This window comes from Ascaphus truei, chromosome 5 (genome assembly GCF_040206685.1).
Source record: "Ascaphus truei isolate aAscTru1 chromosome 5, aAscTru1.hap1, whole genome shotgun sequence".
Taxonomy (NCBI): domain Eukaryota; kingdom Metazoa; phylum Chordata; class Amphibia; order Anura; family Ascaphidae; genus Ascaphus; species Ascaphus truei.
The window spans coordinates 171,460,187-171,478,682 of record NC_134487.1 but is presented as its reverse complement, the minus strand read 5'-3'; the positions used below and the strand labels follow the sequence as shown (position 1 = coordinate 171,478,682).

Below are 18,496 nucleotides of genomic sequence, written 5' to 3'. Positions count from 1 at the left end.
ATGCTCATCAACTGACAGGATAAAAACTAAAAATTCCATCTGTTGGGTTTGAATGTTTTAGGAAGAGGTTAAACCTAAATCATATTTATTAAAATATTCAAACAGTGCTAAAAGATCAGTTACACTGGCATCCCAAATAATCAAAGTGTCATCTATTAAACAGCACCAGGCCCACCTCCAAACAGAAAAACCTTCCCAGAGGCCCAATAATACTTTGCCACAACTGGGGGCAAACCTGGTCCCCAACACTGTTCCACATATTTGTAAATGAAAATCATTGTACAAGTTGTGATAGTTATGACATAAGATAGAATGTGTACTTGACAGAAGAAATTCCGTTTGGTTGGGTGGAATCTCTTCATCTTGCTCCAATAAATATTTGATCGCTTTCAAACCGTTAATATGATCAATATTGGTGTAAAGTGCTTGAATATCACATGTTGCCCATAGATAGCTCATTTTCCATTTAATATCTGTAATCAAATTTAACACATGTAGCGTGTCTTTTAAATGTAATCTTAACTTTATCACATTTCTGCAAAAAGTGATGAACTATGATACGTTTAAACTCATCTAATCAATTCCCGTTACTATCAGTCTACCTCGAGGATCTATTAGGGACTTAAGTACTTTGGGTAGATGATTTAAAAAAAAAAAAATAATTTGGGGGTTTGGAATAAAAAAATTAAAAAATTGGGGATCATCCTATTACCCAAAGCTTACTTTAGCAGGTCTAAATATATTTCTGATTCTACAGTAGGGTCATTTGATAGTTTCTTATAACAAATATAATTATTATGCAACCTAAAAGCTTCCTTAAATGAATCCTGTCTATCCTGTATGACGATGCTCCGCCGCCGCCCCCCTGACCGGCTTGTTTATCAGAATATTACTTATTGGTGACAACTCATGGAAAGATTTTCGTTCACCTAGTTAAAGATAATATGCTAACATTTATATTCTTTACCATTATTTAATTTATTTATAAAAATGTTTTACCAGGAAGTAATACATTGAGAGTTACCTCTCGTTTTCAAATATGTCCTGGGCACAGAGTTAGGACAAATAATACATGGTTACAAATACAGTTACATAAATGAACAGGGTATACATTATATACAAGACACTGCATGCACAGTTAAAGAAAATATATATTATGGGCGAATGAAACAGTTACAGGCCAGATTAAAATGTGAGACAGCCTTAGATTTGAAAGAACTTAAACTGGTGGTGGATGTGAGAGTCTCTGGTAGGTTGTTCCAGTTTTGGGGTGCACGGTAAGAGAAGGAGGAACGGCCGGATACTTTATTGAGCCTTGGGACCATGAACAGTCTTTTGGAGTCTGATCTCAGGTGATAGGTGCTGCATGTGGTAGGTGTGAGGAGCTTGTTCAGGTAGCTGGGTAGCTTGCCCAGAAAGTATTTAAAGGCAAGACAGGAAAGGTGAACTTTGCGCCTAGAATCTAGTGATGACCAATCTAGTTCTTTGAGCATTTCGCAGTGGTGTGTGTTGTAGTTGCATTGGAGAAGAAAACGACAAATTGAATTGTAGAGGGTGTCAAGTTTGCTAAGGTGGGTTTGAGGTGCCGTGCCATATACTATGTCTCCATAGTCAATAATTGGCATTAGCATCTGCTGTGTGATACGCTTTCTGACCAGGAGACTTAGGGAGGATTTGTTCCTGTAAAGTACCCCTAGTTTGGCATAGGTCTTGGTTGTCAGGGTATCAATGTGCATTCCGAATGTTAAGTGGGAGTCAAACCATAAGCCCAGGTATTTAAAACTAGTGACAGGGGTTAGGGTGGTGTTAGCGTTGGTTCTAATCTGGAGCTCAGTCGCTGGAAGCTTTAAAAATGTAGTCTTGGTCCCAAATACCATTGTTACAGTCTTGTCAGTGTTTAAAAACAGTTTGTTTTGGGAAATCCAGTTTTCGAGTCTCAAAACGTCAGACTGAAGTATGTGTTGAAGGTCAGAAAGGCTATGGCTGTGTGCATATAGGATTGTGTCATCTGCATACATGTGTATTGAGGCTTCCTTACAAGCTGTGGGAAGATCATTAATGAACACTGAGAAGAGTAGGGGCCCCAGAACAGAGCCTTGCGGGACACCACAGGGGATATCCAGGGGGTTGGAGTTAGAGCCTGAGATGGACACATGTTGGGATCTTCCTGATATTTAGGACTGAAACCAGTTTAAAGTATGCTTCCCTATTCCAGAGCTCTGGAGTTTGCTAAGCAGGATAGCATGATCAACTGTATCAAAAGCCTTTGCAAAATCTAGGAATACTGCACCAGTGAGTTGTCCCCGTTCCATTCCACACTGGATTTCATTGCAAACTTTTAGCAGGGTAGTTACGGTGGAGTGTTTGGGACGAAAGCCAGATTGGAATTGGCTTGGGAAATTTGTCTTGGTATAGTAATCGCTTAATTGGGAGTGGACACATTTTTCCATGACTTGATTGGGACAACTCTGGCAGTTTTCCAGGTCTTAGGGATATGGCCTGCAGACAGGATAGAGTTGACTATGGAAGCAATTGGTTTGGCAATGGCTGGGGCACCAAGTCGTAGGAACCTAGATTGTAGTAAGTCAGGTCCACATTGGCTGCTTAGTTTTAGTTTGAGGAGCGCTTGTGTACTCTCCTCTTCAGATACTGGGCCAAATTGAAAATTGTGGGCAGTGTTGGGAGGGGGTGGGGCTATGTGGGCAGTCCCAGGATGAGATTCAGGTTTGTGGTTTGGGCTGCGTTTTGCTAATAAGTTAGTGGCACACCCCACAAAGTAATCATTGAATGCATTTGCAATGTCAGTGGGGTTTGTCAGAGTAATATCCCCCTTAATGATATTACTTGGTTGTTGATGGTTAGGAGGCTGGAATATATTGTTGATAACCTTCCAGAAGACCAATACATGGTTACAAATACATGGGTACAGTACATTATCACAAAGTTCATTAAAATTGCTTAAAACCAGGGAATAAAAAGTTTATTTAAAATGGGTCTCTATCACATTGTTAGTTTCCAAAGAAATGTCAGACTTAGGATCGCAAAAGATTTCGCATCTGTAAATGAACTTCAATTCATATAAAAAAAGAGATTTCATCTGATTCCCCTAAAAGAGGAACGAGGTTATTTATATTAGGTATAACAACAAAACGTGTAAGCTCTAACCACATGAAAAAAACAGTACTGCTACTATCTAAAGATATTCTAAGCTTGACAGAAGGAAGGTGCTGCTGGGCGAAGAATGTTCAGTCCAAGAAAAGAGCTGATCAAATAGAACCAGCGCAACCTCAAAAAACAGGATAAAGAGAAAAAGAATATGGTGAAGTACATTCAACAATGGGTAAAAAGGTAGATGTGGCAAGATATACACTCACATAGAGTGCCCAGATCATAGGCACTAATTGGTATCTTTCATGGTTCATCTCTCTTGTTCCAATTTCTGCATATATATACGTATTACATGTAAACAAAACAGATCAGCCTCATAGCGCAATATGAAAACCCATTTATAAAAATGTAAAAGGGAAGTCCCTAGCAACTCACAAATTGCCAGTCCTTTTGAGCTTTGTACAGAAATAAGAAACTTCAAGGAGCAACTGGTGTCATTGCAGGAAAGAATCTCCGTCTCTCGAGTGTCCGTCTGACGTCACTTCTGGGATTCTCAGTCCGTCTCCGACTCTTGTCCTACGCATTTCACAGGGAGAATCTGTTTCCTTCTTAAAGGAGAAATTCAGGAAATGGAGGTAAGTATGTTCAGAACCAGGGGGTCCCCTGAGCTGAAATGAACAGGATTCAGCTCTGGAGACCCCCTGCTTCAATCCTATGTAAAAAAAAAATACTCTCTTCTCTTTTTCCTTAAAGGGGTATGAAACGACTCCCTTCTGTTCCTCTCCCAAATGTTCTTTGCTCTGGAATGAGTTTACAAAATTACAATTGACTTCTCCCTAAAAAATTATGATGAGTCACTTTTGGTCGTGCACCTAAGGCATATGATCGGCTGGGCATGCATGAGTGAAGATGCAACCAAGAAATGGGGCATTTGCTAAAACCTTGGGACACTGGTAAAAAGAACAAAAAAAACGGCACTGTGCCGGCTAAACCGGGATGTCTTGTCACTCTAAGAGACTAGCAGCACTGCTACTTTCCGTCTTTTTTCCCCCAATACATGTAGGATTGAAGCAGGGCGTCTCCAGAGTTGAACCTCATTAATTTCAGCTCCAGAGACCCCTGCTTCCTGAGATACTTACATCCTTAGGGGGTGCTGGTATCTCTGCTAAGGTTTAAAGCTCCTGGCTTATGGGCCAATAGGAAGCCGCATTTGATGACAATGCTTCCTATTGGCCCATGAGATGGGATATTTAAACCCGAGAGATTCCGGCACCCCCTAAGGAGGCAAGTAGCTCAGGAAACAGTGGATCGCTGGAGCTGAAAATAATGGAGATCAGCTACCTAGACCCCTGCTTACTACCTAGGGGGGTGGGAGGGGATTTTTTGGTGAATTAATTTTTGGGTAACATTTCATTTTTTTGGGGATGGGGGGATTTTTATGTATTTCTTTATTTGGGGGGTGGGGGGCATCCTTAATAGTGCTTGTCTAAGAGCAGCACATACTGTACCTTAGGGTTGGGCCTGAATATGACTGACTATAGGGAGTATGATTAGCTCTATCCTGTTTCTCCTGTTTATGATCTTCGGCTAAAGGGGAAAAGGGATTTTTAGTGATAAAGTCATTTTTTAGGATGTAAATCTTTCATTCTATATTGAGATTGACAGTTGTTAACATCGCGTATTAATCTAGTATCTGACTTTAAAAAAAAATGTAGAGTGATGTTTCCCATATTTTTAAAGCCCTGAAGTCATGTTAACTTTTTATTCCATTCTCTGCATTTGTTATTGAGATAATCATTTCTATTTCTTAAACTTGCTCTTTTTTTTGGGTGATGATGGGGAAAGGCGGGGTTGCAGACCTGCCTAAGACATGCAGATGAGCATACAGTTATATTTGCATATATATATTTATATATATATATATATATATATACAAATGTAAATACAACTGTATGCTCATCTGCATGTCTTAGGCAGGTCTGCAACCCCGCCTTTCCCCATTATCACCCAGCACACAGCACTTCCACTGCAGCAAGGGATTCTGGGAAATGACATGCAAATGAGCACACAGTACCACTTTTTGCTTCAAAAACCATTTTTAACATGGTTCCCTATAGGCTTAAGCTTGCTGCATGGTCACAGCCTTGAGCACAACCAGGGTTAAGGTGCATACCCAGAAAACCACCCACAGACAGCTGTTTCAACCTTAATGGGTCTCATCAGTGTGGGGTTGATTAACTGGGTATGCAAAGAAGCTAAAGGATGGGCCAACCATAATACTGAGTTAAGTTATGGTGAGTAAAAAAAGTGACAAAAACCCTCCACAGCAAAGCAAATATGCAAATGTAAATACAACTGTATGCTCATCTGCATGTCTTAGGCAGGTCTGCAACCCCGCCTTTCCCCATTATCACCCAGCACACAGCACTTCCACTGCAGCAAGGGATTCTGGGAAATGACATGCAAATGAGCACACAGTGCCACTTTTTGCTTCAAAAAACATTTTTAACATGGTTCCCTATAGGCTTAAGCTTGCTGCATGGTCACAGCCTTGAGCACAGCCAGGGTTAAGGTGGATACCCAGAAAACCACCCACAGACAGCTGTTTCGACCTTAATGGGTCTCATCAGTGTGGGGTTGATTAACTGGGTATGCAAAGAAGCTAAAGGATGGGCCAACCATAATACTGAGTTAAGTTATGGTGAGTAAAAAAATGGGGATATCACAGTGAATATGATACACCTCTAAGATATAGCAATATTATCAATGTATATCAGTGACACAATCAGTATATCAGTGTGTAGGCAATAATAACATCAATTGGATAGGAGAAGAAGAGAGAGGATATTAAACATATGGTGCAGAAAATATATAAGCGAATGTCCTAAGGGAAAATAAAGTTGTTGTTAAAGAGATATGATAGAGACAAAAATCTGGTAGCAAAATGTAGTGTCCAGTCCCAATAAAGCAGGAGCTTTAGCAGGAGTTTATATTGACCATTAACCCTATTAGCCATCTTTGGCTAGTAGGGATACTGGCCAGTACTGTAGGGGAGGGGGGGGATTAGATTTGTTAGGGGGTGGGGGTTGAGGGTGTGGGTTATGGGGGTAGAAGCCCCAGAGGAGGTTAAAAACCACCCAGGGGATTAAGGGCGGTGGTTAACAACTTGTATGTCATAGCGGTGTTACCTCTATGCCATACAATGGGTAGTAAGGTAGTTAGGGTGTTTGTATTAACCTGTTAGCTACCTTAGTGAGCATGAATGCATAATGAAAGCCTTCATGGCCAGGGTCGCAGACATATTTCCCGGGGCCCAGGACTAAAGTTTCCACTGGCCCCCTCCCATCCCCAGTGTCCGCAGCCTTGCGCGACCCCCATCTATCTCTGACAGCCCCATTTCTCCCATCCCTCTCATCCTTTCCCTCTCTTCCCTCTCTTACACCCCCACCTCTCTCCAACCACTCTGCCACACCCCCACCTCTTTCACTCCCACACCCCCACATACACATAATAACCCCCCCCCCTGGCTCCCGGCAGCGAATAGGGGTTCGGCAGCCAGCCGCGGATGTTGAACCCGACCTCTATCCAGCACCGGAATTAGACGCCTCTTTTCTAATGTAAAACAAATATAAATTAACTAGTCTCTCCTCATATGTCAGATTTTCTATCCCCTTTATCAGTTTCATGACTCTATTCTGCATTTTTTCTAGTTCCATAATGTATTTGTTTATGGAGTGGTGCTCAAAACTGTACTCCATATTCAAGGTGTAGTCTTTCTAATGCTTTACAGAGGGGCATAATTATGTTTACTTCCCTTTCATCAATCCCCATTTAATGCAAGATAAGATCTTATTTTCTTATAGAGTCAGGTTCATCGCACCAACCCTGTGGTGTAGCAGCTAGAGAATTGTCCTAGGGGGTTCAAAGGGGTTCGATTCCTGCATGGTATGGAATAATTTATAAATTATTATTTTAATTTTAATTATAAATGATAATTTATAAATTATTATTTTATTTATTTTATAATTAATTCTGTAGCCCCCGAGCACCGCGTCATAATGGGATCCAGCTGTACTTCCACATTGTTTCTTATTACCAAATCCAGTAATGCCCCTCTCCTCGTCTGTTTGTCAATAATTTGGGTTATATAATTGTCTTTTAGCCCCCCAAATTTTTTTTCCTTTTGTTGTAATGCTAATTTCATTGCCCCAGTCTGTGGGGCCTATTCTAGTAGCTTCGATAACCAACTCATCAAGGATTTTGAGCAGCTATCGTAAAATTTTGCTAGGTAGCTATTCAGAAAGCTTCGATGAGTTGGTAAAATTGCACGGGGAAGAAATTGTTTCGGTATTTCTGGCTCCTGGACAAACACATCGCACGGGAGCTGCCAAAAAGCAAAACATTGCGACTTTGATCAAATCACGCTATTCTAGTAGCCTCGATAAACTCATCGAGCTCTGGAATTGCAGTTTTAGCAAAGATTTCATCTTGCCTGCCCATGGGTGGCGAGATGGTATCTGCGAGCAGGACTTAGAATTTTTATTTTTCCTGCATCGGATTGAAGCTGGGAGTCTCTGGAGCTGATACACATTAATACCAGCTCCGGAGACCCCAGGCTTCTATCCTATGGAATAAAAATACATTTATAGGCCGCTTCATTACCATAGTGGCTAACGGCTAAGGCAACGAAGGGGTTAACTACCAGTGCCCGGTTTATTTTGGCTAGCAGGAAGGGGGGGTGGTATTTGTCCAGTGGTGGGTGTTTAGGCCTTGCGGGGTGGGTTGCGGGAGGGGTTAACCCCTTCATTACCTTAGTGGTTAATATTGCTAAGGTAATGAAGGAGTTCACCTCTCCCACTACCAACCTGGTACGTATAAATACCCACCGTGGGCCAAATACCACATTTATCCACCCCTGCTACCCACAATAAACATTACAACACAATACTAGCCAATATACCCATTCATTGCCAGTGTGGTTACCTATGCCCTCAATGGGATCAAAGATGACCCCCATGGGAATGAATGAGCACCCTACTACCCCCAACAACCATAACATTACAGTACAATAATGGCAAAATGACTATTATCCAGATATGGATAATAGTGCATTTGCCCATTCAAAATAAAACAATATCCAGCCAGCATAAAGTAAATAAAACTTGCATTTATCCGTGCCAGGATGAAGGCCATCCTCATTACCATCCTCCGCGTCCATGTCCTCAGTTGGCAGGAACACAACAATAAAAAAAATACTATCTAATGGCCCCTAACCCCTTAATCACCTTAGCAGTTAGTAACCACTAAAGTAATTAAGGGGTTAATCCCCTTCCCCCATTAACCACCCGCGAGGCCTAACCACCCTCCCTGGGGCATCTACCCCTCACCCTCTACCTATTGATTGGCAAAGTGGTATATCATGCCCATATAATATGGGCATGAAAGCCACTATAGCAGTCAATGGGCAACCTAAAAAAAACAACAGCACCAAAAATACACAACAATAAAAAATACCCAAGCACCTAAACACCAGAACAATCAAAGAAATAAAACCCATAAGCAATACAATTTTTTTAATTAAAAAAAACCTACAAATACATAACAATTAACTCAAAACATCAACAGAAATAGAAAACATAACAATTAATTAAAAACAACCATTTGACAAAAAAAATGCATTGCCTGTCACTGTATTTATCTATATAGAGGGGTACAGATAAATACATTGGCAGTCAATGGCCAAGCAAAAAAATCCTAATTAAAAAATACAATAAAAAAACCTGAAAACTGAGTCATGAGTTTCATCCCACCATATTTCAGCAATGCCTACAATATCATACTGCTCCCTTTTAGCTATTAATTCAACCTGTGTGTGATGTCACCCTTAAAGGGAAAGAATCACAATCAGGTTGATTGATGTACAATGTGATTGCATCACTTGTGCCTGAGAGGTCATTTTCAGGCGAAAGTGATGGATCACCATGTGACTGGTAAAATGGGATGCCTTATATAAAGCCTAGTACGTCTCATTTGACCGGGACATCAGATTTATGATTAGACAAAACAGGGAAACCCTGTTGATTTCAAAACCAAAATCTGCAAGCAAAACACAGATCAGATTTATAGGCACGTATAACTGTCAATGGGCCACTCTGTAGAATATTATCCAAAAACAGAGGATCCGGTAGACGGAAAAAACGGAGCACAGCCGCAAAAGTAGAAGGGCTACAATACTGTGAATAAATTAAAACCAATTTAATGAATCAAGTGACAACATGACATAAGTGAGGTAAGCAACTCTAACGCCTTTCGCGCATTTTCGGCGCTTCGTCAAAGAGTATATAAACTCTATTGAAGATGGAGGTTTATGGAGCTTTCTCCCCCAACCGGAAGTGAGGTGACGCCAGGTGTCACGCAAGGATGGATCAGCGAGACTATAGTTGACAGATAAACATCCATCAGATATCCACAGTGACACCCTCCGGATGGAGGATCAAGTATAGTATTAATCACACTATTTAAAAGCAAAATTCAATGCATGATGTAAATTAAATACATAATAAACTATTTAAAAAAAAACTTTAAAAACAACAATAGAACTTACTATGGAACATAAAAGTTACATGGAGCAAGGTTAATCTATATACTTCCACTGCCCTTGTAAGACACTGAACATACCACTTATATAGGATAGGAAAAGGAATACCCCCAGACAGTATATATTTATTTTATTTATTTATCAAAATGTTTTACCAGGAAGTAATACATTGAGAGTTACCGCTCGTTTTCAAGTATGTCCTGGACATAGAGTTAAGATGACAAATAATACATGGTTACAAATACAGTTACATAAATGAACAGGGTATACATTATATACAAGGCACTGCATGCACAGTTAAAGATAATATGTATTATAGTCGTATGTAAGTTACAGACCAGATTAAAATGTGAGACAGCTTTAGTTTTGAAAGAACTTAAACTGGTGGTGGCTGTGAGAGTCTCCGGTATATTGTTCTAGTTTTAGGGTGCACGGTAAGAGAAGGAGGAGCGGTCGGATAATTTGCTGAACCTTGGGACCATGAACAGAATTTTGGAGTCAGATCTCAGATGATAGGTGCTGCATGTGGCAGGGGTGAGGAGCTTGTTCAGATAGCTGGGTAGCTTGCCCATAAAGAATTTGAAGGCAAGACAGGAAAGGTGAACTTTGCGCCTAGACTCGAGTGATGACAAATCTAGTTCTTTGAGCATTTCGCAGTGATGTGTGTTATAGTTGCATTGGAGAACAAAACGACAAATTGAATTGTAGAGGGTGTCAAGTTTGCTAAGGTCGGTTTGAGGTGCCGAGCCATATACTATGTCTCCATAGTCAATAATTGGCATTAGCATCTGCTGTGCGATACGCTTTCTGACCAGGAGACTTGGGGAGGATTTGTTCCTGTAAAGTACCCCTAGTAGCTTCCGAAGGCCAGAGCGCTGGATCGGCTTCTTTTTGAGTTAGAGCCGTGATCGGTGCAACCACCGAGGAGAAGTTATGGAGGTGATCCTTTGGGCTTCCGGGGATTTCTAAATCAATATTCCATTCACTTTGAGCTGTTATCATCTCGCTTTCCGTCTCAACGCTCTAAGGTGGCATACATCGTTTCACTATTGACGGATGGCGCTATGGCATGGGCCTCACGTATCTGAGAAAATAGACCGGACCTGACCTGCGACTTCAACCGCTTCACCGAAGAATTCCGGAGAGTCTTCGACACCCCAGGGCACAAGGTAACCGCTGCTTCTTTTCTCTTAAATATCTCGCAGGGTAACCATTCTGTGGCCCGCTACGTGGTGGAATTTCGCACCATAGCCGCTGAGACCGGCTGGAATGACAAGGCCTTGACTGCAGCATTCTGGCAAGGGTTGACCGAGGTCCTCAAGGACGAAATGGCGGCTCAGGAACTAGAGGATCTTGTGTCCCTGTGCTTTCGAATGGACCAACGACTCCAAGAGAGAAGGATGGAGAGAGGACCACTACATGGGCCTTTCTGGATTCCCGGTCAGGTGGAAACTTCATCAACCAAGGGTTCGCCCAAAGCAACAAGATATCCCTAATATACAAGGATCACCCCGTAAGCACCAATGTTAGCAAGCAAACCCAGACCCATAGTGTCATATAGTTCAGGGGTGCGCAATCTTTTTCCCCTGCATCCCCCTGCCGGCTCGCGCCCCCTCCTTACCTTGGCTCCAGTGTTCTCATGTCACGGCATCATGTTGCCATGGCAACACGTCACCAGAAGCCGTCTGAGCCAAGGTAAGTGAAGTTACAGAGGCCTTCGCCACTCTCCTGGCATTTAATTTAAATGTCTTCGGGAAGTGCGCTGGGCCTCTGTAACCGCCACGCCGCTTGAATAGAATCTCGCCCCCCCCTGGGGAGTGTACCCCCCCAATTTGGGCACCCCTAATATAGTTAATAGAGCCAACTGTAGTGCTACTGGGAAAGTGACCTCATATTTACACCAATAAACAAACATCCAATGTGAGAAATTATTCAGTTAACGTATTATGTTTTTTATGCTTATAAGTGTGGGTCATTTAGTTCAATCCTTCGGCCAAAACATGTAAAGCCTGCAAGCACATCAAGGTATATATAAATATTTTCCATATCTAACGCAGACATGTTTTTTCCTGGAGAGCTGACAAGCATTTTGTAGGTTGTTTAAATGGAATTTTGGTCAGTAATATCGTGTTTTTTTTTTTTTATTATTCCACCCACATCCCACGGTTATGAAGACAGCCTCAAACTCACTTGTCTGTGGTGTAGCTAATTTCCAGCAGACTAATATACACCGGATAACCGTGCATTTATAAACAAGTCTGCTCCTCGTATGAAAAAAATACGGAGATTGAAATAATCTGAAGCAAGTCACACACGCAAACCACAGTATTTCCGTTTCCCCTGCAGTCAGCAATAAAATCAATTTATATATTCCCAGAAAATCTACCCACTGACTTCCTTTGAAATCCTGCTTCCCACTCAGAATCTTAAAACAAATATTTTCCTTTAAGAAATCCCCTTTACTTGCCCATATTCATCCTAACGTCACTGGGAGTTTCTAATTCCAGAGTAAAAGGGTTATCAGATTATTATTACCGGGCTACTTAAATATGTCCGGTGTTTGTGGCTATCCCAAGAAAATCCTTAAAACTAATATCAGTTTTGGGACCTCTGCAACCCTCTGATCACTTCTAGTGTTTATCCCTTAACAAATGCCTAATAAGTGGAGCACGTGTTGTATATTCTGTAGGGTTTGTCACTAGACATTTTTGGGGGGTTCGGTTTTTAGGTTTACATTTGCAAAACTTAAATTTTTTCTTTATGTAGCCAGGTCCCCCCCCCCCTCCCTTGATCCCCTGGGTCCCTCTTACCTTCGACGCGGCTGGTAGCGGAGGCGTGCGCGTGCAGGTAGATACCGAGTTCCGCTGGAGTGGCAGGTGGACCCGACAGAGCTGTGGGGAGCGCTGCGGTCAGGCGGGCTGTCGATCCGGTCGCCGGAGCTTCACGGCGGGAAGGGCACTGCCATTTTGGGTATGCGCGTGCATGCGCATAGATGGATTGCGCATGCGCAATGGGAAAGCAAGCGGCGGCCATTGTAGGCAGGCTCCGGGCAGGGACTACATGTCCCATGAGCCTCTGGTGCAAGAAAAGGTGTAGATAAGGCGCTTAACACCCTATATCAATCAATTGAAAGTGACTTAATAAGATAATAAGTGCATTAAACATAAACTTGCAAGTGCAAATGAATAGTGATAAAGTGTAAAAAACCCTGCTTCTACCCTCTGGTGGGGTTGTCTTCACTCTTCCCTAAATTGTAGAACTTGTTTCACACGATCCAGGGGGAGCATTAGGGAAAAAAAACACAAAAAGCAAGACTCTAAGTGCAGATGTATAACAAGTGATAGAATAATTTCTAGTGTGTCTTGGCTCCTATGTCTATCCTATTCACAGGAAATTAGATAATTTCAGGCAGTGTAGATCAAATATCGGGTAGTGGAAATAATCAGGCAGGCTCCGTCACTGGACACACAGGGTGTAAGGTGCAGAGTACAGAGACGCCTTCTCCCACGGTCACGTCACGTTGTGGGTGGTACACTGGCGACACACTTTATTGAAGTGTGGCCAGTTCCGCAAGCCGGGAGATTTCCCGGCTTGCAAGTGGCATCCCCTCGGCGTGCCGCGCGTCACCGATGCGCGGTCACGCGTCATCGGGTGCCTGCGCCCCCTGCACGCACGTCCAGGGCTCCCCGAGGGAGCCCTGGTGTCCCGCGATGTGGGGGACGGCGGCAGGGGGTTCCGGGGGACCCGGCGGACCCGGAGAGGAGAGGGGGAAGCCGCGATCGGCGGGCCTCTCCTCCGCTGCTTCGGCGCGCGCCCGGCACCCTCCGGCGCGCGCCAGGTAACTGCTGCGGCCGAGAACGGGCAAATGCTCGAATAAACTCGGCCGCAGCAGTATCACTCTACGCGTTTCGCCTGTCGGTGATTCGGCTTCCTCAGGAAGCACCTTACACCCTGTGTTCATTGGGGCAGCCTGGTCGGAAGTGACGTTTTCACCCTGCGACCGGAAGTGGAGCGGCGTCTCCTGCAAGCGACAGGAAGATCGTGTGATCCAGTCGGGGCTCCAGACGGAGGCGGCGTGGTGAGAGGCGGTGTGGGCGTTCTTCCCGGTTGTCTCATCTAGCTTTTAGAGCTCAAATGCTTTTTTACTATGGCTACACTGTAAGTGTGCATTTTTAAGGATTATCGATAAATTATATCTTTTTCTACCTGATCTGTGCTATGTGCGTGTTATCTCCTTCTCTCGCTTAGGTCATATTCCCAAAGTGACAGAGCCTGCCTGATTATTTCCACTACCCGATATTTGATCTACACTGCCTGAAATTATCTCATTTCCTGTGAGTAGGATTGACATAGGAGCCAAGACACACTAGAAATTATTCTATCACTTGTTATACATCTGCACTTAGAAACTTGCTTTTTGTGTTTTTTTCCCCTTATGCTCCCCCTGGATCGTGTGAACCATGAGCCTCTGGGACATAGCTACATGTGAGACACAGCAGCCAATAGGGCTCAAGGAAGGACGGCACTAGGAGAAAGATACATTTGGCACGCCTGCACCATGCGTCAGTCGGGATCTGGGGGTAGAAGAGAGAGGTAGTATCCAGGGAGCAGTGCTTCCCTGGACTAGGCCTAGCTTTGCCCCGTAGGCCCCAGATAGGCCCCGACCCCCCTTAGCTTGTGGCTGCTGCAAAGAAGGCCCATAGTTATGGACACTTCCCCCAGTAGCCATCTATACTGAGGGTACAGCACGCCGTTGACGGACGCCACACGGTGCTTAAGGCCTGTGGTCTGGGACCAGACCACAGACGATCTGATAGACTCTTTAAGGTGGGACACTCCAGCGGGAGTCCACATTACGCAGAGGTGGATGCCTTCATGGAACAGACTGATCGCTTGCTTATTCAGCAACACCGGGGTGCTGGAACGCCCGGGGAGGTATATCACCTGGTAGCGGAGGCGTGCGCGTGCAGGTAGATGCCGGGTGCCGCTGGAGTGGCAGGTGGACCTGGCACAGCTGTAGGGAGCGCTGCGGTCAGGCGGGCTGTCAATCCGGTCGCCGGAGCTCTGCGGCGGGACGCAGGAAGGGCGGTGCCATTTTGGGTATGCGCATGCATGCGTATAGATGAATTGCGCATGCGCAATGGGAAAGCAAGCGACGGCCTTTGTAGGCAGGCTCCGGGCACGGACTACATGTCCCATGAGCCTCTGGGACATAGCTACATGTGAGGCACAGCAGCCAATAGGGCTCAAGTAAGGACGGCACTAGGAGAAAGATACATTTTACACGCCTGCACCACGTTTCAGTCGGGATCTGGAGGTAGAAGAGAGAGGTAGTATCCAGGGAGCAGTGCTTCCCTGGACTTTGCCTAGTTTTGCCCCGTAGGCCCCGGCCACCCTCCGCTTCTGTCTGCTGCAGGGAAGGCCCATAGTTATGGACACTTCCCCCAGTAGCCATCTATACTGAGGGTAGAGCACGCCGTTGACGGACGCCACACAGTGCTTAAGGCCTGTGGTCTGGGACCAGACCACCGACGATCTGATAGACTCTTTAAGGTGGGGCACTCCAGCGGGAGTCCACACTACGCAGAGGCGGATGCCTTCATGGAACAGACTGATCGCTTGCTTATTCAGCGACACCGGGGTGCTGGAACGCCCGGGGAGGTATATCACCTAAGTGCACAAACACTCCACGGGATAACACAACTCCCTACACTCTGGGTGGGATTGACAATTGCGGACTGGACACTTGACACTGGTGCCCCTGCACCCCAAATACTATGGGATACTCCTCGAGTGTGTGTGTATATATATATATTGTACGTCCGGTATTGTGTGATCTGTTGTTATACGTACGTGTCCTGTAAATACTGTTATATCATACCCTGGTGTGTATTTACTGGTTGTATTGTCTTGGAAGGAGCTATCCCACAGTGTGAGGATCCTTCCCAGGTGGAGGCGATGTGTATTAGAGAACAAGGTCACCCCAGGCTCCCTTTAGCGAAGAATCGGCCTCCTGTTAGCCACCCAGGTTACATCAGCGCCAGTAGTTTTCCTAGGCACGGGGGAAAGGCGGCTATATATAATTAATCAGACATTACAAATATTTTACATGACTGAGGGTTTTCACATGATTGCAAATCCTATATACTTTGCTAACCCCTTCCCTGCCAGAGGGGGTCTGCAACGCACTGAAGTGGTTACATTTATAACCACACAGTGCTCATTGTTATTTCTATTTAGGATCACCAAGCACAAATCCTATTTTCCTTCATGCAGAATCTTGCCCTTGAAAACAGATTAAAAATACAGATAGTTTTTTCCCCCACATATCAGTTTGATGATAATGTAATGTAGTTTTTCTCTCTGATCCATACAGTCTGATCAATAGGACAGTGACAAGATAATCTGGATAATTGAGGCTTCGATTAAACATTATACCAGAAGAGCACAGGTTGTAATGTGCATTAGGACAGGGAATTTGATGGGGACACGGCGTGAAATGTTGTGAATTTGTAGTATGAGACATCGGCTTCAAATTCCAAGTACCACTTTAATGTTTGAAATAATATTATAGTGAGCGGTTATTTAGAGCAATAAGAGGAGTTATAGGAAGCAGTTATTTTGAGCAATAATAGGAATTGTAGAGGGCGGTTATATGAAGCAATATGAGGAGTTATAGGGAGGGGTTACTGTATATGGAGCAATATGAGGAGTTATAAGGAAGGGTTATATGGAGCAGTTGGAGTTATAGGGAGGGGTTATATGGAGCAATAGGAGGAGTTATAGGGAGGGGGTTATATGGAGCAATAGGAGCAGTTATAGGGAGGGGTTATATGGAGCAATAGGAGGAGTTATAGGGAGGGGTTATATGGTGCAATAAGAGGTTATAGGGAGGAGTTATATGGAGCAAAAGGAGGAGTTATAGGGTTGGATATACAGTGGTGTGAAAAAGAAAGTACAGTACACCCTCTTTGAATTCCATGGTTTTACATATCAGGACATAACAATCTGTTCCTTAGCAGGTCGTAAAATTAGGTAAATAAAACCTCAGATGAACAACAACACATTACATATTACACTGTGTCATGATTTATTTAACAAAAATAAAGCCAAAATGGAGAAGCCATGTGTGAAAAACTAAGTATACCTTATGATTCAATAGCTTGTAGAACCCCCTTTAGCAGCAATAACTTGAAGTAATAGTTTTCTGTATGACTTTATCAGTCTCTCACATCGTTGTGGAGGAATTTTGGCCCACTCTTCTTTACAACATTGCTTCAGTTCATTGAGGTTTGTGGGCATTTGTTTATGCACAGCTCTCTTAAGATCCTGCCACAGCATTTCAATCGGGTTGAGGTCTGGACTGTGACTGGGCCTTGATTCTTTTCTTTTTCAGCCATTCTGTTGTAGATTTGCTGGTGTGCTTGGGATCATTATCCTGTTGCATGACCCAATTTCGGCCAAGCTTTAGCTGTCGGACAGATGGCCTCGCATTTGACTCTAGAGTACTTTGGTATACAGAGGAGTTCATGGTTGACTCAATGACTGTCAGGTTCCACCTAAACCACAGCGCCCGGCATGGGTGAAGACTCCAACTCCAAGATAAGCCTATCTGAAAAATCAGAGTTGATTGCACATTAAGAATCAACCTAAAACAATCTCAAGCTGAGATGTGTTCTGGACATAAGTTACAGGTCGATATGTTATCTGCTCTAGAAATGTTTTTCAAAGTTCCAGTTGTTGACTTTATATTATATATTAGGTATTAAAGGTTATGTTCTATGTATATTTCCTATTCTGTTTTTTTCTCATAGGTTGAATATATAGGTTTTGAGTCATCTGGAGACGGACTGTCAGCTTGATCTATTTAATGTTTAAAAAAGTGAGAAAAAGAATAAGTGATGTAAATAATTACAATGTTTGTTTCCCTTCCCCTTGTTCTGATGTGTATGACTTCCCATTCAATGTACCCCGTATTCTATAGTGTATTTCTCTTGCTTTTCCTTTCCAAAGGTTTTGCTTCTAAACAAAGGAGTTCCGCCGTTGGGCTGTTGCCCGCCCCCCTCATGCTTTTTCACCCTGTGAATTTGACTGTTCCGCTCTACAGGATCCGTTTTTGGTTGGTCCCCCCAAAACAAAGTTTGGAAACCGGGGTCCTCTGTGTATCCTACCCTACCTTGTCTGCCCTTTCCCCATGCCCAGTCCTACAAGCATTTGTCATCATTGTGCTCTAGCTTGTGTATTTTTTGGTACACATGTTCTTGCACCAAAATGTTTATAAAGTTTAATGAACTGATTTTCCTGACATGTATACGTGGTCATTCTGTTCACCCACACTATATACCACCAAAATATTACCATGCCGATTAATATCATTTTTCAAAATACTAAGGGCCTAAACACTCCCCGTAAAAAACTAATAGCTCTGTCAGAGGCCAAAAGATTAGGGGGAGATATCATTATGTTACAAGAAACACATTTGAAAAAAGGAGACCAGTCACTATTATTCAGTAATGATTATCCTCTAATCTGTCATTCATCATCGCCTATGGAAAAAAATGGAGTGGCCACACTCTTCCACAAAAATCTGAATTTTAAAGTAGACAAAATCAAAACTGATCTTGCTGGAAGAATTTTCATTATCACAGGCTCGTTGGATTCTATATATATATTTGCACTGCTAATGAAAATCTAGAGCCTTTATTCCAGGAGCTAACGAATTTAATACAATCTGTTCAGAAAGGCCTTCTAATCCTAGCTGGAGATTTAAATGCAATAATGGATCCAAAT

General features: G+C 43.3%; 1 long non-coding RNA gene across 2 annotated transcripts in view; it reads left to right on the top strand.

Annotated features, from left to right (window-relative positions):
- Positions 1 to 18,210, top strand: part of LOC142495588 (uncharacterized) — a 41,238-nt gene extending 23,028 nt beyond the window's left edge. The window contains exons 2-4 of one of the 2 annotated variants that reach the window (XR_012801773.1): positions 3,612 to 3,743; positions 10,912 to 11,219; positions 17,103 to 18,210. This is a non-coding gene — a long non-coding RNA (uncharacterized LOC142495588). Of the gene's footprint in view, positions 1 to 3,611; positions 3,744 to 10,911; positions 11,539 to 17,102 lie in introns of those variants that run through there. The other variant, XR_012801774.1, reaches the window with a different exon arrangement.
- The last annotated feature ends 286 nt before the right edge of the window (positions 18,211 to 18,496 follow it).